The sequence below is a fragment of the Ailuropoda melanoleuca genome, chromosome 1 (assembly GCF_002007445.2).
Source record: "Ailuropoda melanoleuca isolate Jingjing chromosome 1, ASM200744v2, whole genome shotgun sequence".
In the NCBI taxonomy this organism is placed as follows: domain Eukaryota; kingdom Metazoa; phylum Chordata; class Mammalia; order Carnivora; family Ursidae; genus Ailuropoda; species Ailuropoda melanoleuca.
Genome location: NC_048218.1, coordinates 201,741,873 through 201,758,696, shown reverse-complemented (window position 1 = coordinate 201,758,696; position 16,824 = coordinate 201,741,873). Strand labels below are relative to the sequence as shown.

Below are 16,824 nucleotides of genomic sequence, written 5' to 3'. Positions count from 1 at the left end.
AGAGAGAGCATGAGCTGGGGGGAGGGGTAGAGGGAGAGGGAGAAGCAGACTCCGCTGAGCAGGGAGCCCAATGCAGGGGTCAGTCTCAGGACCCTGGGATCATGACCTGAGCCAAAGGTAGACACTTAGTCGACTGAGCCACCCAGGCACCACTATGAATATTCTTATACGTGTTTCCAGTGGATATATACCAAGGATAGAAGTGCCAAGTCCTAGCACAGGCATATGTTTAATTTTAATAGATATTGCCAAATGGTTTTCCAGTATGATTTTATAATTTTAGTTTCCCACCAGTTGATATTAATTTTATTTTAGCCATTGCAATATTTGTGATTTTATTGATGATTAATTGTACTGAACACATTATCATATGCTTATTGGTCTTTTGAATAACCTTTCTTATGGAGTACCCGTTCAAATCGTTTGTTCAGTTTTTGAGATTTTTCTGTCATTGATTTGTAGACATTCTTTACAGAGTCTGAATCTAAGCGCTTTGTTGAACATGAGTACTAAAGCTATCCTCTCCCAGATTGTGGCTTGCCTCTACACTTTCTTACTGATTCTTTTGATAAGCAGAAATTATTACTTTTAATGGCATCCAGCTTAATTTCTTCTTTTATGATTAGTGCTTTTAGCTTCCTGCTTGAGAAAACAACCTACCCAAAGGTCGTACTCCAATTTTTCTCCTAGAGCAGTAATCATTTGCTTTCATGTTTAGATCTAAGATGCACCTCAAATTGTCTTTGTGACGGTATGAAATGTGGGTTGAGTTTACTTTTTTATAAAGATGTCCAACTGCAAAGATGAATTATTGACCCATCGAATTACATTCACAACTTTGTCAAAAATACTGATGAAATACATACAGATCTATTATTGTATTCTCTATTCGCTCCTCTATTGATTTATTCTTAAACTAATATGGTCAATACAACTCTATATATTAAACCTTGTAATCAGAAGTGTAAAGTTTTGAATTTTGTTCTTTCCAAAATTATTTTGATGCCTTCCTTAAATTTTCATGTGAATTTTTCTGTAAGAATTATGTTATTAATACTTGTTTTTAACTTTAAAATTTTTCATTTTTAGTTGAACTTTTATTTTGATTTAATTGTAGGTTCACATGCAGGTGTAAGAAATAATACAAGGGTTATTACATTACAATTATAATCCTGTGCACTCTTCACTGTTTTCCCGTTCGTCACATCTTTCAAAACTGTGATATAAAATCACAATCAGCGTATTGACACTGCTTCCGACGAGGTGCATAACATTTTCATCACTGCGAGGTTCTCTCAGTGCCTTTTCCAGCCACGCCCACCTCCCTCCCGCCCTCACTCCGTCCTTAACCACAACCTATTCTCCGCTTCTACAGTTTTGATATTTCAAAACTGTTACATAAATGGAATCATACAGTACGTAATCTTGTGTGATTGGCTTTTTTTCCTCTGGAGATTCATCCAGGTTGTGCCTATACCAATAGTTGCTCTTTTTTATTGCTGAGCTATACTCTCCGGTGTGGCTGCAAACAGTATAAACGCTTGCCTGCTGGTGACCATCTGGATTGTTTCTGTTTTGAGTTATTACCAGAAAATCTTGTACAGTTGAGTACAGGCTTTTCTTTTCTTTCTTTCTTTCTTTTCTTTTTTTTTGGTGTGTGTATAAGTCATTTTCCTGAGATTTATGTTTTGGTAGTTTTAAAATTATGAATTGAATTTCCTTAGTAGTCATAGGATTATACAAATCAACTCTTCATATTAGGTGAGTTGTAGTTTGTGATTTTCAAGAAAGTGGTTCATTTAATGAGTTATTTGTAATTTCCTTTAACATTCTTTGATGTCTGCAGTGACATCCCCCATTTCTTTCCAGTATTTTTAAGTTGTGTCTTTACAAGTACTGTGGGAGGTTTCTAAGTTTTATTGATCTTTCAAAAAAACTCTGTTTTATTGATTTGCCTTGATTTTTTGGTTTTAAATTTCAGGGTTTTCTCTTCTTATATTAATTCCCTCCTCTCCCCCACTTGCTTTGAATTTATATTGCTCTTCTTTTTCTAGGTTCTTGAGGTAGGCGTATCTATTATTCACCTGAGACTTTCCTTATTTATGTACTTATGTATATGCATATTTTGTATTTATTCATTTTTTTTTTAAGATTTTATTTATTTATTTAACAGAGAGAGAGAGACAGCCAGCAAGAGAGGGAACACAAGCNATATCTATTATTCATCTGAGACTTTCCTTATTTATGTACTTATGTATATGCATATTTTGTATTTATTCATTTTTTTTAAGATTTTATTTATTTATTTAACACAGAGAGAGAGAGACAGCCAGCAAGAGAGGGAACACAAGCAGGGGGAGTGGGAGAGGAAGAAGCAGGCTCCCAGCAGAGCAGGGAGCCCAATGCGGGGCTTGATCCCAGGACCCCGAGATCACGCCCTGAGCCAAAGGCAGATGCTTAACGACTGAGCCACCCAGGCATCCTTTATTCATTCATTTAATTTCAATATAGTTAACATATGGTGTCATTACTTTCAGGTGTCCAATATAATGATTCAACAATTCCATATATCACCTAGTGCTCATTACAATAAGTGCCCTCCTTAATCACCATCACCCATTTCACCCATCTCCCACCCACCTCCCCTTTGGTAACCATGAGTTAAAGTTCTATTTCTTGGTTTGTCTCTTTCTTTCCTTTCCTCATTTGTTTTGTTTCTTAAATTCCACATATGAGTGAAATCATATGGTATTTGTCTTTCTGATTTATTTTATACTCTCTAGCTCCATCCATGTCATTCAAATGACAAGATTTCACTTTTTTATGGTTGAATAATATTCTAGTGTGTGTGTATATAAATATATAAAAATAATATATAAATAATATATAAATATATATAAATATATAAATATATACATATATAAATATATAAATAACATATCTTCTTTATCCATTCATCTATCAGTGGACGCTTGGCCTGCTTCCATAATTTGGCTATTATAAATAATGCTGCAATAAACATAGATGTGCATGTATACCTTGAAGCAGTGTTTTTGTATTTTTGAGATGTATACCCAGTACTGCGAGTGCTGGATTGTAGGGTAGTTCTGTTTTTAATGTTTTAAGGAACCTCCATACTGTTTTCCACAGTGGCTCCACCAGTGTGCATTCCCACCAACAGTGCAAGAGGGTTCCCCTTTCTCCACGTCCTTGCCAGCACTTGTTTCTTGTGTTTTTTATTTTAGCCATTCTGACAGGTGTGAGGTGATATCTCATTGTAGCTTTGAGACTTCTCCTCTTTTCTAATGCATGTTTATTGTAATATAAGCATTTATTGAAATAGTTCCCTCTCGATACTGATATGTTTTCATCTTCATTCATTCGTTCAATGTATTTTTTTAAACTTTATCCTTTTCTGTGAGATAGAGAGAGAGAAAGAGAGTGGGAGTGCATGAGCAGGGGAGGGGTAGAGAGAGGGAGGGAGAGAGAGAGAGGGAATCCCAAGCAGGCTGCACACTCAGCATGAAGCCCTATACGGGGCTCTGTCTCATGACCCTAAGTTCATGACCTGAGCCAAAATCAAGAGTCAGACACTTAACTGACTGAGTCACCCAGGTGCCCCTCAATGTATACTTTTATTTCTCTTGGGATGACTTTGACTTATAGATTATTTAAAAGTAATTTTAAAATCTTCAAATACTGGGATTTCTCTGTTTTTCTTATATTGATTTCTAGTTTGATTCCATTGTGGTTGGAGAACACACTCTGTGTGATTTTTATTTTTTTTAAATTTGTGGGGATATTTTTTATGGCCTAGACTAAGTTTATCTTGGTTTATGTTTTGTCAGTCCTTGAATGTGTATTCTGCTGTTGTTGGAAGCAATGTTTTATAAAAGCCAATTAGACTCTTTAGATCGCTGATTTTCTAATTGTTCTATCAGTTGTTGAAATGGGGCACAAAAGTCTCTAACCATGTATGAACTGGTCTAGGTCTCCCTTTCGGTTCTACCACCACATATTTTGAAGCTCTGCTCTTTGGCAAATAGACATTTAGGATTGCTAGGTCTTCTTCTTGGTCTTCTAGGTGGATTAAACCTTTTGTCATCGTATCATATCCTTTTCTAATACTTTGCTGTCTCTGGTATTAATATGGCCATTCTTGCCTTCCGTTCATTAATGTTTGCATGTATCTTTTTTTGTCCTTTTATGTCAGTCTACCTATATTGTTGTATCTGAAGTGAGTTTCTTGCAGACAGCAAGAAACAGAAGGGTTGTGCTTTTTAACATACTCTGACATTCTGTCTTTAAATTGTTATATGTAGACATTTATATTTAACCTAATTATTGGTACAATGAGAGTTAAGTCTGATATTTCATGTTTTAAATTTTTTGTCTCAACTCTATTTTTAATTTTAAGATTTTTTTCTTGACTTCTTGTGGGTTAGGTCCATTTTGATTTATCAACAGTACTCTTGTTGTATCTCTTTGTATAGCTTTTTGTTGTTTTTCATAACTTAGTGGTTGCTCTGGATATTATATATACATCACCACATTCAACTGATGCCATTTTTTTTTACCAGTTTAAATATAGAAACCTTATCTCCTTTTATGTCTTTACTCTCTCCAATTTATAGGATAATGGTCTTTAAGATTTCTCCTACTAAGTTTAGCACCAGCTAATGCTATAATTTTTGCTTGAACTATCAAACAATTTAGAAACTTAAGAGGATAAGGAAAGCCTATGGAGTTTACTCCTAATTTTGCTTGCTATTTCTTTCTTCCTGATATTCCCGGTTTCCCTCTTTTCTAATTTCTATTTAGAGATATCATTTTTAAAGAACGGTTTTGTAGTGGATAGAATTCTATGTTGATACTTTTTAATTTCACTCCTTTTAGATGGCATTCCATTATATTTTGGCCTCCATGATGTTTGGTAAGAAGTCAGCTAAAATCTTACTGTTCCTTTGAAAGTAATGCATTTTTCCCCTGGTCAATTGTAAGGTTTTTTAATCTTTCATTTTCAGTAGTTTGACTAGTGCATTTCCATTGAGGTTTTCTTTTTCCTTTTTTAAAAATTTGAGTGTAATTGACACACAATGTTAGTTTCAGGTACACAGCATAGTGATTTGACTTCTCTATCCATTATGCTGTGCTCACCACAAGTGTAGCTGCCCTCTGTTACCATGCAATATATTATAATATCATTGACTATATTTTTAGTGAAGTTTTCTTAGGTTTATCCTGCTTGAGTTCTTTTGAGCTTCTTGAATCTGTATATTGATATCGCTTATCAGACTTTATGGGTTCTTGTCATTATTTCTTCAAATAATTCATCTGTTCCATTATTTTTTTTTTCCTTCAGGGACTAGGAAATTAAGGTTAGACCCTTGGAGTATTTCCCACAATTCTACTTTGTTCTCTAGTTCTTTCCATTCTTTTTTCTCCCACTACGTTAGCTTTGGTAATATATATTGAACTACATTTGAGTTCACCAATCCTGGCTTCAGTTGTATCCTATCTTCCGTAAAATATATCTAATGAGTTATTTTTTTTAAGAAGATTTAGAATGCTCACTTGATAAGAATCTGTTAATTTTCTGTTGACATATTCTGCTTTGTCATTCATTTTAAATTTTTCTTTATATTGATTATAGGTATTTTGATGTCCTTGTCTATTAATTCCAATTTGGATGATCTGTGAGTTTGTTTCTGTAACTGATTTATCTCATTAATTTTTCCTGCTTTTTTACATGTTTAGGAATTTTTAAAATTTTATGCTAACATTATAAATTATACGCTAGAGAAACTCTCAAGGGTTTTGAGTTGTTTTTTTCTGGAGAGCTGTTAAATTACTTGAAGATCTCCTTGCTCCTCTTATGGCCAATTTTAGGCTGTGTGATGGTGAGTATATTTCATTTTCTCCCTTAGTGCAGGGATATAACATCTAGTCCTAGGACATGGCAATTCACCCAAGATGTGGGATTTCTGGAGTCCCAACTAAGTTCCTAAGTTTTTTACCAGTATCTCCCCATTCTGGCTGGATCTGAACTCCAGAATCTTCCCCTGCATTTGTTAGTTCCGGATTCTCTGCTCTAAATTCGGTCTCCTGGCAGCTTTTTCCTGCTAGATCTCTTTCTTAACCCATTTCCTAAGCCCATTTTCACATAGCTAAGGAGAAAACAAAGAAGTCAAATGGCACTTTCATTTATGTTTCTAGGACTTTCTCTTTATTGCTCTCCCTTCTGTGGTACACTGACCCCCAGTTCCTAACTCACCTAGCAGACTTGAACTCTGATCACTGCTTTCTCTGATCCCTGCTTGGGTTCCATATTCCTGCACAAAAACCAGGGAAACGCCCTCCTGGGGCAGCTGTGGTAATGTGGTACTTCCCTCACGTGCATCTTCTCCGTTATTTCAAAGACTGTCAAACATTGCTTACTATAGGTTGTTGAGATCACGTAATTATTTACAGCAGGAGGATAAGTCTGACACCGGTTACTTTTTTCAAGACAACATACTATTTTTAATGCAAATCTATAAAATCTTTTTCCTGCACTTAAAATGGTAACTAAAAATATAGCTAAAAGATTACCAAAGAAAAGGGGTCTTAATGAGTTAATTTCATAAGAAAAGAGAATCATTTAGGAATGAAAAGTATGTCTTAAATGTTTTGGTCACTTTGATGATATTGTCTGGAAGTCCTAGTCCCTGCATGATTATTATTTTTTTAAAAAGATTTATTTAGAGACAGAAAAAGAGAGCGAGCACACACCCTCATGGGGGGAGGGGCAGAGGGCTAGGGAGAATCTCCAGGAGACTCCCTGCTGAATGCAGACTGAGCCACCCAAGCAACCCCCTCCATGATTATTAATGTAGTTTATCCATCCAGAAGCCAAGTCTGTTACTCTAGTCCACTACATATTTATTAATTTATATTGCTAGTTTTTTTTTAAAATGATTGAAAGGCATGACAAGGTGAAATATTATTGCCTGAAATATTTTGCTGCTCTGGAAAATAAAAAAAAGGCAGAAGCTTTGAGGAAAACCTTGTCAAGAGATACAAAAATAATGTGGAAGTGAGGTACTTAGAGAATATATCTGTCTTTAATTACACGTGTTGTAAAACATAAGTGGGAGACTTCAAGGGAGAAAGTAGGTGGGAAGGGAAAATGAAAGCACAGAAGAGGAGGGATGGAGATATTTCTATAAAGATCTGTGAGATAGTTTTAGTTTGTTTTTGCTACAAACTAAGAATTTCTCAACTCTAGTAAGAATACTTGGAATTTATTAGCTCTTCAGCAATGAATCTCAGTCCTTTCTTCATATGACTCACAGGTGGGATTGTAGAAATACACAGTTCGGCGATGCTTGTATATATTAAGTTACCGTAGTCAGAGATTTTCCTTCTGGTGCTCATTTCTCTGAAAAATACTGCTTGTTACCAGGTGATGTGAAGGCTTATGATTGAACTGATTACTTAGGGCAATGTGTTGTCATTTTGTTTCAACAATTAAACAAAAAACATTATCTTAATTAAGATACTAATTTATTTCTTAAAGAAATGGGCTCTATAGATTTTTATAGTATTAAGTGTATTGATAATTCAGATGCTTCATCTCTGAACAGAAATGCTCAGTACCAGAGACTATCCTAGCAGTTCAAAATGTTTTTTACTTTCAGGTAGAGCCTTGGACAATTCACTTTTCTTTTTTTTAATCAAACTTTACTGTTAGGTAATCTTTCTGGCCTTTAAGTCATTCTCAAACAAGATCTCAAAGGGAAAAGACTTGTCCTAGCTAAAAGTTCTATCCTCCCCTCACATAGACCCTGTCTGCAATGCTCTATACAAGGCATTCTTCTCCTGAGCATTCCCGAGGCTGTAGATGAAGGGATTAATGTTGGATTGAAGAGACTATGAAATAGGGAGAGCTTTTTTTCTTGCTCCTTTCTTTGAGTAAAGTCTGGGATCATATAAATCACCATGGCAGTGACAAAGAAAAGCCCAACAACACAGAGCTGGAAAGAGTAGGTAGAGAAGGCTTTTCTTTGACCTTCCCTTGACTGGATTTTCAGGATGGTCTGGAGGATGCTTGTATAGGAAACTAGCACCAAGCAAACAGGCCAAAAAAGATAAATACACAGGCAACAAAGATGACAGCTTCATTGATCCAGGTGTCAGCACAGGCCAGTATGAGGACAGATAGGATTTCCCAGAAGACATGGTCTACTTCCTGGGGCCCACAGAAGGGCAATCTTAGAAGAACTGCATGTACCAGAGCCAGAATAAATCCACACATTCAGGAAGCAATGGCCAAGACTGTGCACTCTCTCCAATTCATGATGACAGTGTACTGGAAGGGGTGGGAGATAGCCACAAACCTAACATAGGACATTGCCACCAAAATCAGCATGGAGTCTGCTTCAGATTCTCTCTCCTTCACGCACACGCTTCCTCTCTCTTTCTAATAAATAAAATCTTAAAAAAATTGTTTTCTTTTAAATTAAAAGCTTAGGATATATTCCTAGGAGTGGAATGGCTGAGTCAAAGGACACTTCTTGCATATTCTTGTTAAGAGACAAATCAAAGCAAGAAAAACAGGTATTTCAAAGCTTAACTTGGACAAGAATTCCTCATTGGGAAAGGTGGCTGGCTCCACAGTTTCAACTTCGTAAAGCTAGGTTCATCCTTCCCTTGTAGTTGTCCTATCTGATAGGTACTTTTTTTTTTTTTAAAGACTTTATTCATTTGAGAAAGAGAAGAAGTGGGGGGAGGGACAGAGGGAGAGAATCTCAGCCAGACTCCCTGCTGAGTGCAGAGCCCAACTGCGCTCCACCCCAAGGCTTAACCATCTGCACCACACCACCCAGGCACCCCCCCCATGGGTCCTTCTATCATGCTGGCTCCTGAGAAGCACCCTTTTTAAGTCTCTGACTCAAACTAGGAATAATATCCTCTCTTGTGAGTATTCTTACCATTACCTGATAAGAGGAAAATGAGAAAACAGCAGCAAAGAAAGAAAAATAGAGGCTCCTCAAACTTGAATTCAACCTGGTGCACAGGGAGAGTCCTCACTTGAAGGCAAGACTGCTTCGCTCTGGCTGCCGGTAGAGAGCAGCCCGCTATCAGCCCCTTCGGGCTGACTCGGCGACCGCGGTGCTTATCCTAGTGCATGCGCTTCTCGGAGATGATACGGAGGTCCAGGCATCACGGTGCAGCTGGTAGGCCGTATGTGTTCAGAGGTGCCTGTGGGCTTGGATGGGCCTTTGCTGCACTGCCACCGTAGGCTTCCTGCCTCTACCTCCCTTTTACAACTGTTGATCCCTAATAAATATCCCGCTGGTGAACTCCATCCCAGAGTCCACTTCCCGAGGATCCGCTCTGGGATAATCTGACTAAACAACATGCAGACCTTGATTCTCCCATAATTTATCTATCTATCTACCATCTATCTATCATCTGTCATTCAATCATCTATGTATATTTTTTTTAGTAATCTCTACACCCAACAGGGGGCTTGAACTCATGACCCTGAGATCAAGATTTTAACATTCTACTGAATGAACCAGCCAGGCACCCCCAGAATTATCAGGCTTGAGACCTTGTCTCATCTTACCCTCTGCCTTGATCTACCTGCCCTTGAATCTCAAAGGGCTCAACACACTTCAGACACACCTTGTGTTAATATCTTACTTTCTAGGTTTTTGGAGTTTTCCAAGTGGCAACTCCATCACATACACCACCCTTAGTCTTCCTCTATGATACTCAGCTGCCACAACACAACAGATACACCCGAAGTCCTCAATGCCTTATACTGATAGATACTTTACACTTACACAAAGTCAGACGTGGGCAAGACAGCCCTCGCTCATCTTGTAGCTGTGCCTTATGCAACACGAGTTCTCCTAGTGGATAATCCACAGCAGGGAAATAGAGGGAAGATGCATACCTGTTTACAACCACAGTAGCTTGGAAGTGGTGCACAACACGTCTCAATTTTTTTAGGCCAGAACAATCCTATATATTCATTCTAATTTCAAGGAAGCCTAGTAAATACAGGGAATTACATGGATATTTTATAACCTCTGTAACTTCCAAATATTTAATGGAACTGGTTTTTATTGGCTTCCTAACACCGATTATGCTCATGCCTTCCCCACTTCATGCTCAGTGGTGACACAGTGGTTGCTTGAAATTGGCCCTGGTAAGAGTATTTACACTACGACATTGGCAAACGCTATACTTAAGCCCCCTTTTCTCCCTAAAAAGCTCATTGTGAAACATTTACCATTCATCATACATAACAATATTTTTAAAAGTCTATCCAACATAGTGATTTTTCTCTCAACTTTGGGGGTCTACCCTAAGAATTACTCTCTTTATCTAACTGACATCAAAAGTAAGACTTCTCAACTGGACCTCATCTGCTGCACAGAAGAGAATCAGTTTATCGTGTATTATTTCGTGTAGTGTCATAACATTTAAATATACACGGTAGATGTTCTTTTATTTTGCACAGTTGCAAATTTTCTACATAAATAGTTCTCAGTACATCATTGTGAGCTGAATTCACTTGTACTAAAATTGCAATTTTTCTTCATATATGATTTTTTTTTTAAGACCCATGCAATAGGATGATCTGAGTAATGAAACATATCAGCAGTGATTGTTCTTCCATATATTTAAGATGGAAGTCTCTTGAATGGAGAGTGCTGTGAGATCCATCTTGGACACCCACATGGGTACTCACTGTTTATCTACTGTGTGGCAACTGACCTATTTGCAGAAGTTCAAAGGGATGCCTTCAAGCGCATGAAAGACCTGTGATATTCTGAGCCTTGACTTTTTGCTTCATTCAAGAGCTTTCTTTGCTTATACAAAGGTAATTACCATAAAGAACAAGACAGGCAGGCAGCTCATCGTTTCTAGGCTTAAACAGTCTGGGTAAAGATGGTCCTAACTGCTTTGGAGGATTCAGGCTGTTCTGGGCACCAACTTACTATGAGTGAAGAGTCTCTATAAGCTGATAGTTAATGTGCAGTCTTGGTCAAAGATATCAGTAAAAATAATTATACTGTCATTATAAATCTCTCGTCATTTTTATAGACATAATCAATGAAATAGCGACAAAAGGGATACAGAGGCCATTCAATTGAATTCACATGCTGTGTTGACCATATAAAATGTATCCTGGGAATATGTATTATCATATACACCATTTTGTCCTTTTGAGTGATCACCCTGTTCATTATTATGTAAAAGACACTAAAGCTTTTGTTAAATGGATGTCAGATTCAACGAAAAACACACATGCTGAGGGCTAAATAGGAGTAGATCTTGTGTTTTTGCAAAGTTGTGACTTTTGCTTTAAAGAAAATTTTTACTGTTATGGATGTTAATAATTTGACAATAATTTTATTTGAAAAACTATAATAATTCAACTAATCAGTTTAGAATATATTGTTTCCTGAGTGTAAATTGCNGTTTCCTGAATGTTAAATTGCAATTGGTCTCTTAAACTATCACAAACCTATGAAAAAATGATAACAAAGGCATTTTGTAGTTTATGTCTGATATGCAGTTGTGGTTTGGAGAAATCTGAAGAAAAGTTTGTATTAATTAAAAGAAGAAGAGCTGCTTAAAGTAACTTTGAAGTAACAGTTTCAATGCATGGCAGACCTTTTCAGTTTTTAAACTATGAACGTGAGAGAAGCATCAGTTAAGATGGAGTAGTGTCTCTTTGTGGGCAAAAGCTCACACAGACACTGGGGATTTTTTGTTTTTTGTTTTTTGTTTTTTAAGATTTATTTGAGAGACAGAGTGAGTGAGAGAAAGCACATGAGCAGAGGGAGAGGGAGAGGGAGAACCAGACTCCCCTACTGAGCAGGGAGCCTGACGTGGGGCTCAATCCCGGGATCCTGGGATCATGACCTGAGCCCATACAGACACTTAACTGGCTGAGCCACCCAGGTGCCCTAGACACTTTATTTTCTATATATATGATCAAGTGAGGGAGGATTCTATGTAACAGGGCATTAGACACATGGTATTAAATTTAGCTGCAAAAATTATTGTCTAGAGTTCAGAATTGGTTATGAAACATCAGGAATATATCAATCGTCTTAGACAATACTAGAAACAATCAGCAATAATTAAAATATGTTTAATCTCTAAACTGGAAAGTTAATTAAGTAAGAAAAACCTATTTCCACTGATTAGGAACACTTGCCTCTTATGCAACACAATCTTGCTTTCCAGACTCTTTCTTTCAATTGTGGTTGTTTTTTATTTTATATTATTAAATCATTTATTTCTTATTTTGGTTACCATTATGTCGATACTATTTTTTTAAAAATTGACCAAAGCTAAAAATAAAAGCTTAGATATCGCAGAACATAAAGTCATTACAGCAATAGAAGAGAGAAGAAAACATGAAAACATTCAATGGTTGAACAACCAATTTCTCAACTGTTGAGATTAAAGTACATCAGTTCAAGAAAATAAACAGTAAAAGTACTTCCTCACCTGGTGTGTTTTCATCGCACAACACAGGAACCCCTGAAAAATGTCTCACAAGCTAAGAAGTTTTACTATGCATCTCCATCCCTATGGTAGTTTCAGGAAATCCAGCAGCATTGGTATCCATCCCTACTCTGGGAGCAGAAAAATATTTCCTAAAAGACACATGCTACCATAGTATGATATATAGTAACATTCAAAAATAAACTGGGAGAGGAGCACCTGGGTGGCTCAGTCGGTGAAGTATCTGCCTTCAGCTCAGGTCATGATCTCAGGGTCCTGGGATCCAGCCCTGTGCTGAGCCAGGCTCCCTGCTCAGTGGAGAGTCGGCTTCTCTCTCTCTCTCTCTGCCCCTCCCCACAACTTATGCTCTTGCATTCTCTTGCTCTCCGTCCTCCCCTGCCTCAAATAAATCTAAAAAAATAAATGAATAAACTGGGAGAATATAACTCAGACATAACTATAAGTCACTCTTAACTATGTCCTTGTTTCGTGAAAGGCAATAAAATATTGCTTATAAACACTTTCGTTAGAACTTTTGTTTTTAGGTTTATTGTTAGTCACTTAGCGATATCAAGATTAGTAGGAAATTTTATACTGAAAATTCTACTGGTGGAGATCTTCATAGCCTCATATTCCTAACCTTATCCTTTCATCTCTGCACATCAATACCTTCATCTGAGTATGTGAATCCTTTCATCTCTGTGGCTGAGTTCAGACAGAAATTCTCTCTTATTTTCTTTGCCTCCTATTCATTTTCACATGAGCCCCCAGTCTGGCCTCCCCCCCCCCCAATCACACTGCTGGAGATCATGTGAAGAGTGATGTCAAATGGAGTCGGGATGCCCATGCTTGCAGCCCAGCTAAGAAGAGCTCCCCATGAGAATTTCTTTGCCAGTGCACCTGCCTTAACACAAACGCTGACTCAGGAAGGCAGACAACCAGGATATGATTTTTCTTTCACCATAGCCCAGGTGATTTCTGCTGTTTCCTTGTCCTACGGCAATAATCCATATCCTAAACCACCTACCAATGCAGATAAGTTTCTTCCACATTTGGTGGTGTTAGCTCTGGCTGTTACCTTAACATTCTACTTCAACTTAGAGGCAGTCCCACAGAGGGTAGACCTATTTCTTCTTCCAGCAGTGTCCAAAGTGAGAAATCCCAGGGCTGAAAATATTTACCTCACTTCCTGATGATGTTGGAGAATAATGTAGCTATTGTTCTCTGCACTTATTTTATGATCAGCTCAACACAAATTTCCCGACTCTCTCGGAAACTTAGATTTTCCCTGGGGTGGGGGTGGGGTGCGGAGTGCCTTACTCATTATACATATATGCCTATTTCCTAAGGGAAAAAGTTTTGCTAAATATTCTCCCTGGGTGGAAACAAGGATCATTTATGTTTGTCTTTGGAGGAAATATATCTGGGAAGGGCAAGAGCAGATAGATTCTCACAGAATGCAAAAATATATGCACATATCGCAAAGGCTATAACCTGAGGCAAATATCACAATTTATAGGACATAACACTTGGATGTATAATAGTTCTGCTAATTCCAAGTTCTTATCCCCAAGGTGATTTATAATATCTGTGTCTCCTTAATATTTAATGAATGGGTGCCTATAGAGCCTGGTCTGCCGCGTCTAAGAGGAGCAAATCCTTTCAAGAAGGTGCGTATTTTCATCTACTGAAGAATCAGACTGGGCTGTAAAGCAGTGAGATGATCACAATGACACTGGTGTTGATTTCGCATTTATTGTGCTTCAGGACCTCAGATATATACATCACACATACCATTTTAATGTCATCTCCACATTATAGAAGTGGACCTTGAAGTGAGAGAAATACGTAAATTGTCCACGGTCTTTCAACCACCAGCACCAAGAATAGGACAGATACTAAATCCTTTGCTCTAACTACTGAAGATATACTCATTTTCAAAAGTTCTTCAAGTGATCTCTCAGAAAGCCTTCACCTGCTTTCCTCAATCCTTATGAACTCTTACTGGTTTTGTAATCCTTCCGGAATTCCCACTCATATTTCCTTGGGATGACTCATGATCTCAGAAAAGAATGACTTCTCTTTCTGTCTCTTGCTGTTCGATTCTTCAGATTACACTCTGTATGAATCTAATCTCAAAAATGTCTTCAAAATGTTTGTATTGTCTTGTAGTTCTAGGATTGTTGCCCCAGTGCTCTTCCACTGGGCATGTCATATTAGAAGGTGTCCATGTTATTCTTCATTTATCCCAGCACAGCTACATCCACATAGGACATAAACATGATTATGCAAGAAATGCAAATTAGTTCTTTCAAATAGGCTTATAAGCAGAATGCAAAACAGGAAAATGAGGTGACTAGTTGGTTGAGATAGATGAATCGGAGACATAGAATTAGTGTGACACACTAGCACATTAACTTCTTGAATTTTTGGTAATAATAAATGAGATAATACATATTTTTTAAATTCATTGTTAAAGTTTTGAGACTTAACATCTTTATTATTAGTAGGTGCATCTTTGGGGCATCTGTAGACAGAATATTGCACCCCCCCAAGATGTCGACATCTGAATTCCAGGAATTTAAAGATCTTGAAATGCAGAGATTATCATGCATTATTCACAGGGACCACTATAATCACAGGAGTCCTTGTAAGAGGGAAGCAGGAGATCGGAGAGGAAGAGAACAGGCTTTGCTGCTGGCTCACAGAATGGAACCAAAGAATGTAGGTAGACTGGAAAATTTAAAGGACAAGGAAATAAATTGTTCCCTGGAGACTCCAAAAAGAACACAACACTGCAGACCCATTTTAGACTTAGGACCTTTAGAATTACAGGATATATGCATGTTGTTTTAAGCCACTAAGTTTTCGGTAATATGTTTCAGCAGTAATAATAAAATAACATAGGAATGATCATGTTTTATTTTCAGTATTGTTACAAAAATAAATCCATTTCTGACTTCTGGCACCCCAATAAAAATTCAAAGAGAAATTGGTGATTTCTGGGTTTTATTTGAGCCAATAGAGAGCTGGGAAGTCATCAGTCCTATCTTCACAGAAGAAAAAATATGAACACACTGAAAACCAAAAACTCTTTGTCACTAAAAAAGAAATTAACAAGCTGCATTTCACTAAAATTAAAAAGTTGTGCTCTATGAAAGACACCAGTAAAAATATGAAAAGCCAAGCCACAGACTGGAGAAAACCTTGGCACATACAGGAAAAATGACTTGATTCAAAAATTTACAAAGAACTCAAAACTCAACAAGAAAATGAATAACCCAGTTTAAAAATGAGCCAACACCTTAACAGACATCTTTTCAAAGAAGATATGCGGATGGCAATTAAGCACATGGAAAGATACTCCACAACATATGTGATCAGAGAAATGCAAACTAAAACAATAAGACATCACTACACGTGTATTTAAATGTCTAAAATCCAGAACACCAACAACACCAAACACTGACTAGGATGTGGGGCAACAGGAACTTTCTTTCACTGCTGGAGAGAATGCAAAATGGCACAGCCACTTTGGATGGCAGTTTGATAGTTTACTACGAAACTAGGCATTCTTTTCCCACGTGATCTACCAAACGCACTACTCGGTATTCACCCAAATGATCTGAAAGCTTATAACTACAGAAGCACCTGCACACGGATGTTTAAAGCAGCTTTATAACTGTCTAAACTTGAAAGCAACCAAGAAGCCCTTCAGGAGGCAAATGGATAAATTAGCTGTGGTGCATCCAAACAATGGAAGATTCTGCACTAAGGAGAAACGAACTATCAAGCAAGGACAACATAGAAAGGAAACTTAAATGTACATCACTAGTGAAAGAAGCCAATCTGAAAAGACCTACAGACTGTATGAGTTCAACTCTGTGACACTCTGAAAAGCCAAAACTATGAAAGCAGTTATAAGATCAGTGGTTTCCAGGGACTAGCAGAGAGGGAGGGATGAAGGGGTAGAGCACATATAATTTTTAGGGCAGTAAAACTTTTCTGTATGATACTATGCTGGTGGATACACATAATTATACGCTTGTCCAAACACATAGTCTGCACGCTATGAGCGAACCCTAATGTGAACAATGCATCTGGGTGAGAGTGACGTGCCAATGTGGGTTTAGCAACGATAACAAGTGTACCACTCTGGTGGGGGATGTTATGCATATGTGGAGGCCGGAAGTATATAGGTTATCTCTATACCGTCCACTCGATTTTGCTGAATATAAAATTGCTCTAAAAATAAAGTTATTGAATAAAAATGATCAAAAGATATGAAGAAACACCTTATCAAGG

At 37.4% G+C, this 16,824-nt stretch overlaps 1 pseudogene; it reads right to left on the bottom strand.

Annotated features, from left to right (window-relative positions):
* Positions 1-7,815: 7,815 nt before the first annotated feature.
* LOC100467086 lies at positions 7,816-8,401 on the bottom strand (annotated as a pseudogene).
* Positions 8,402-16,824: the final 8,423 nt, after the last annotated feature.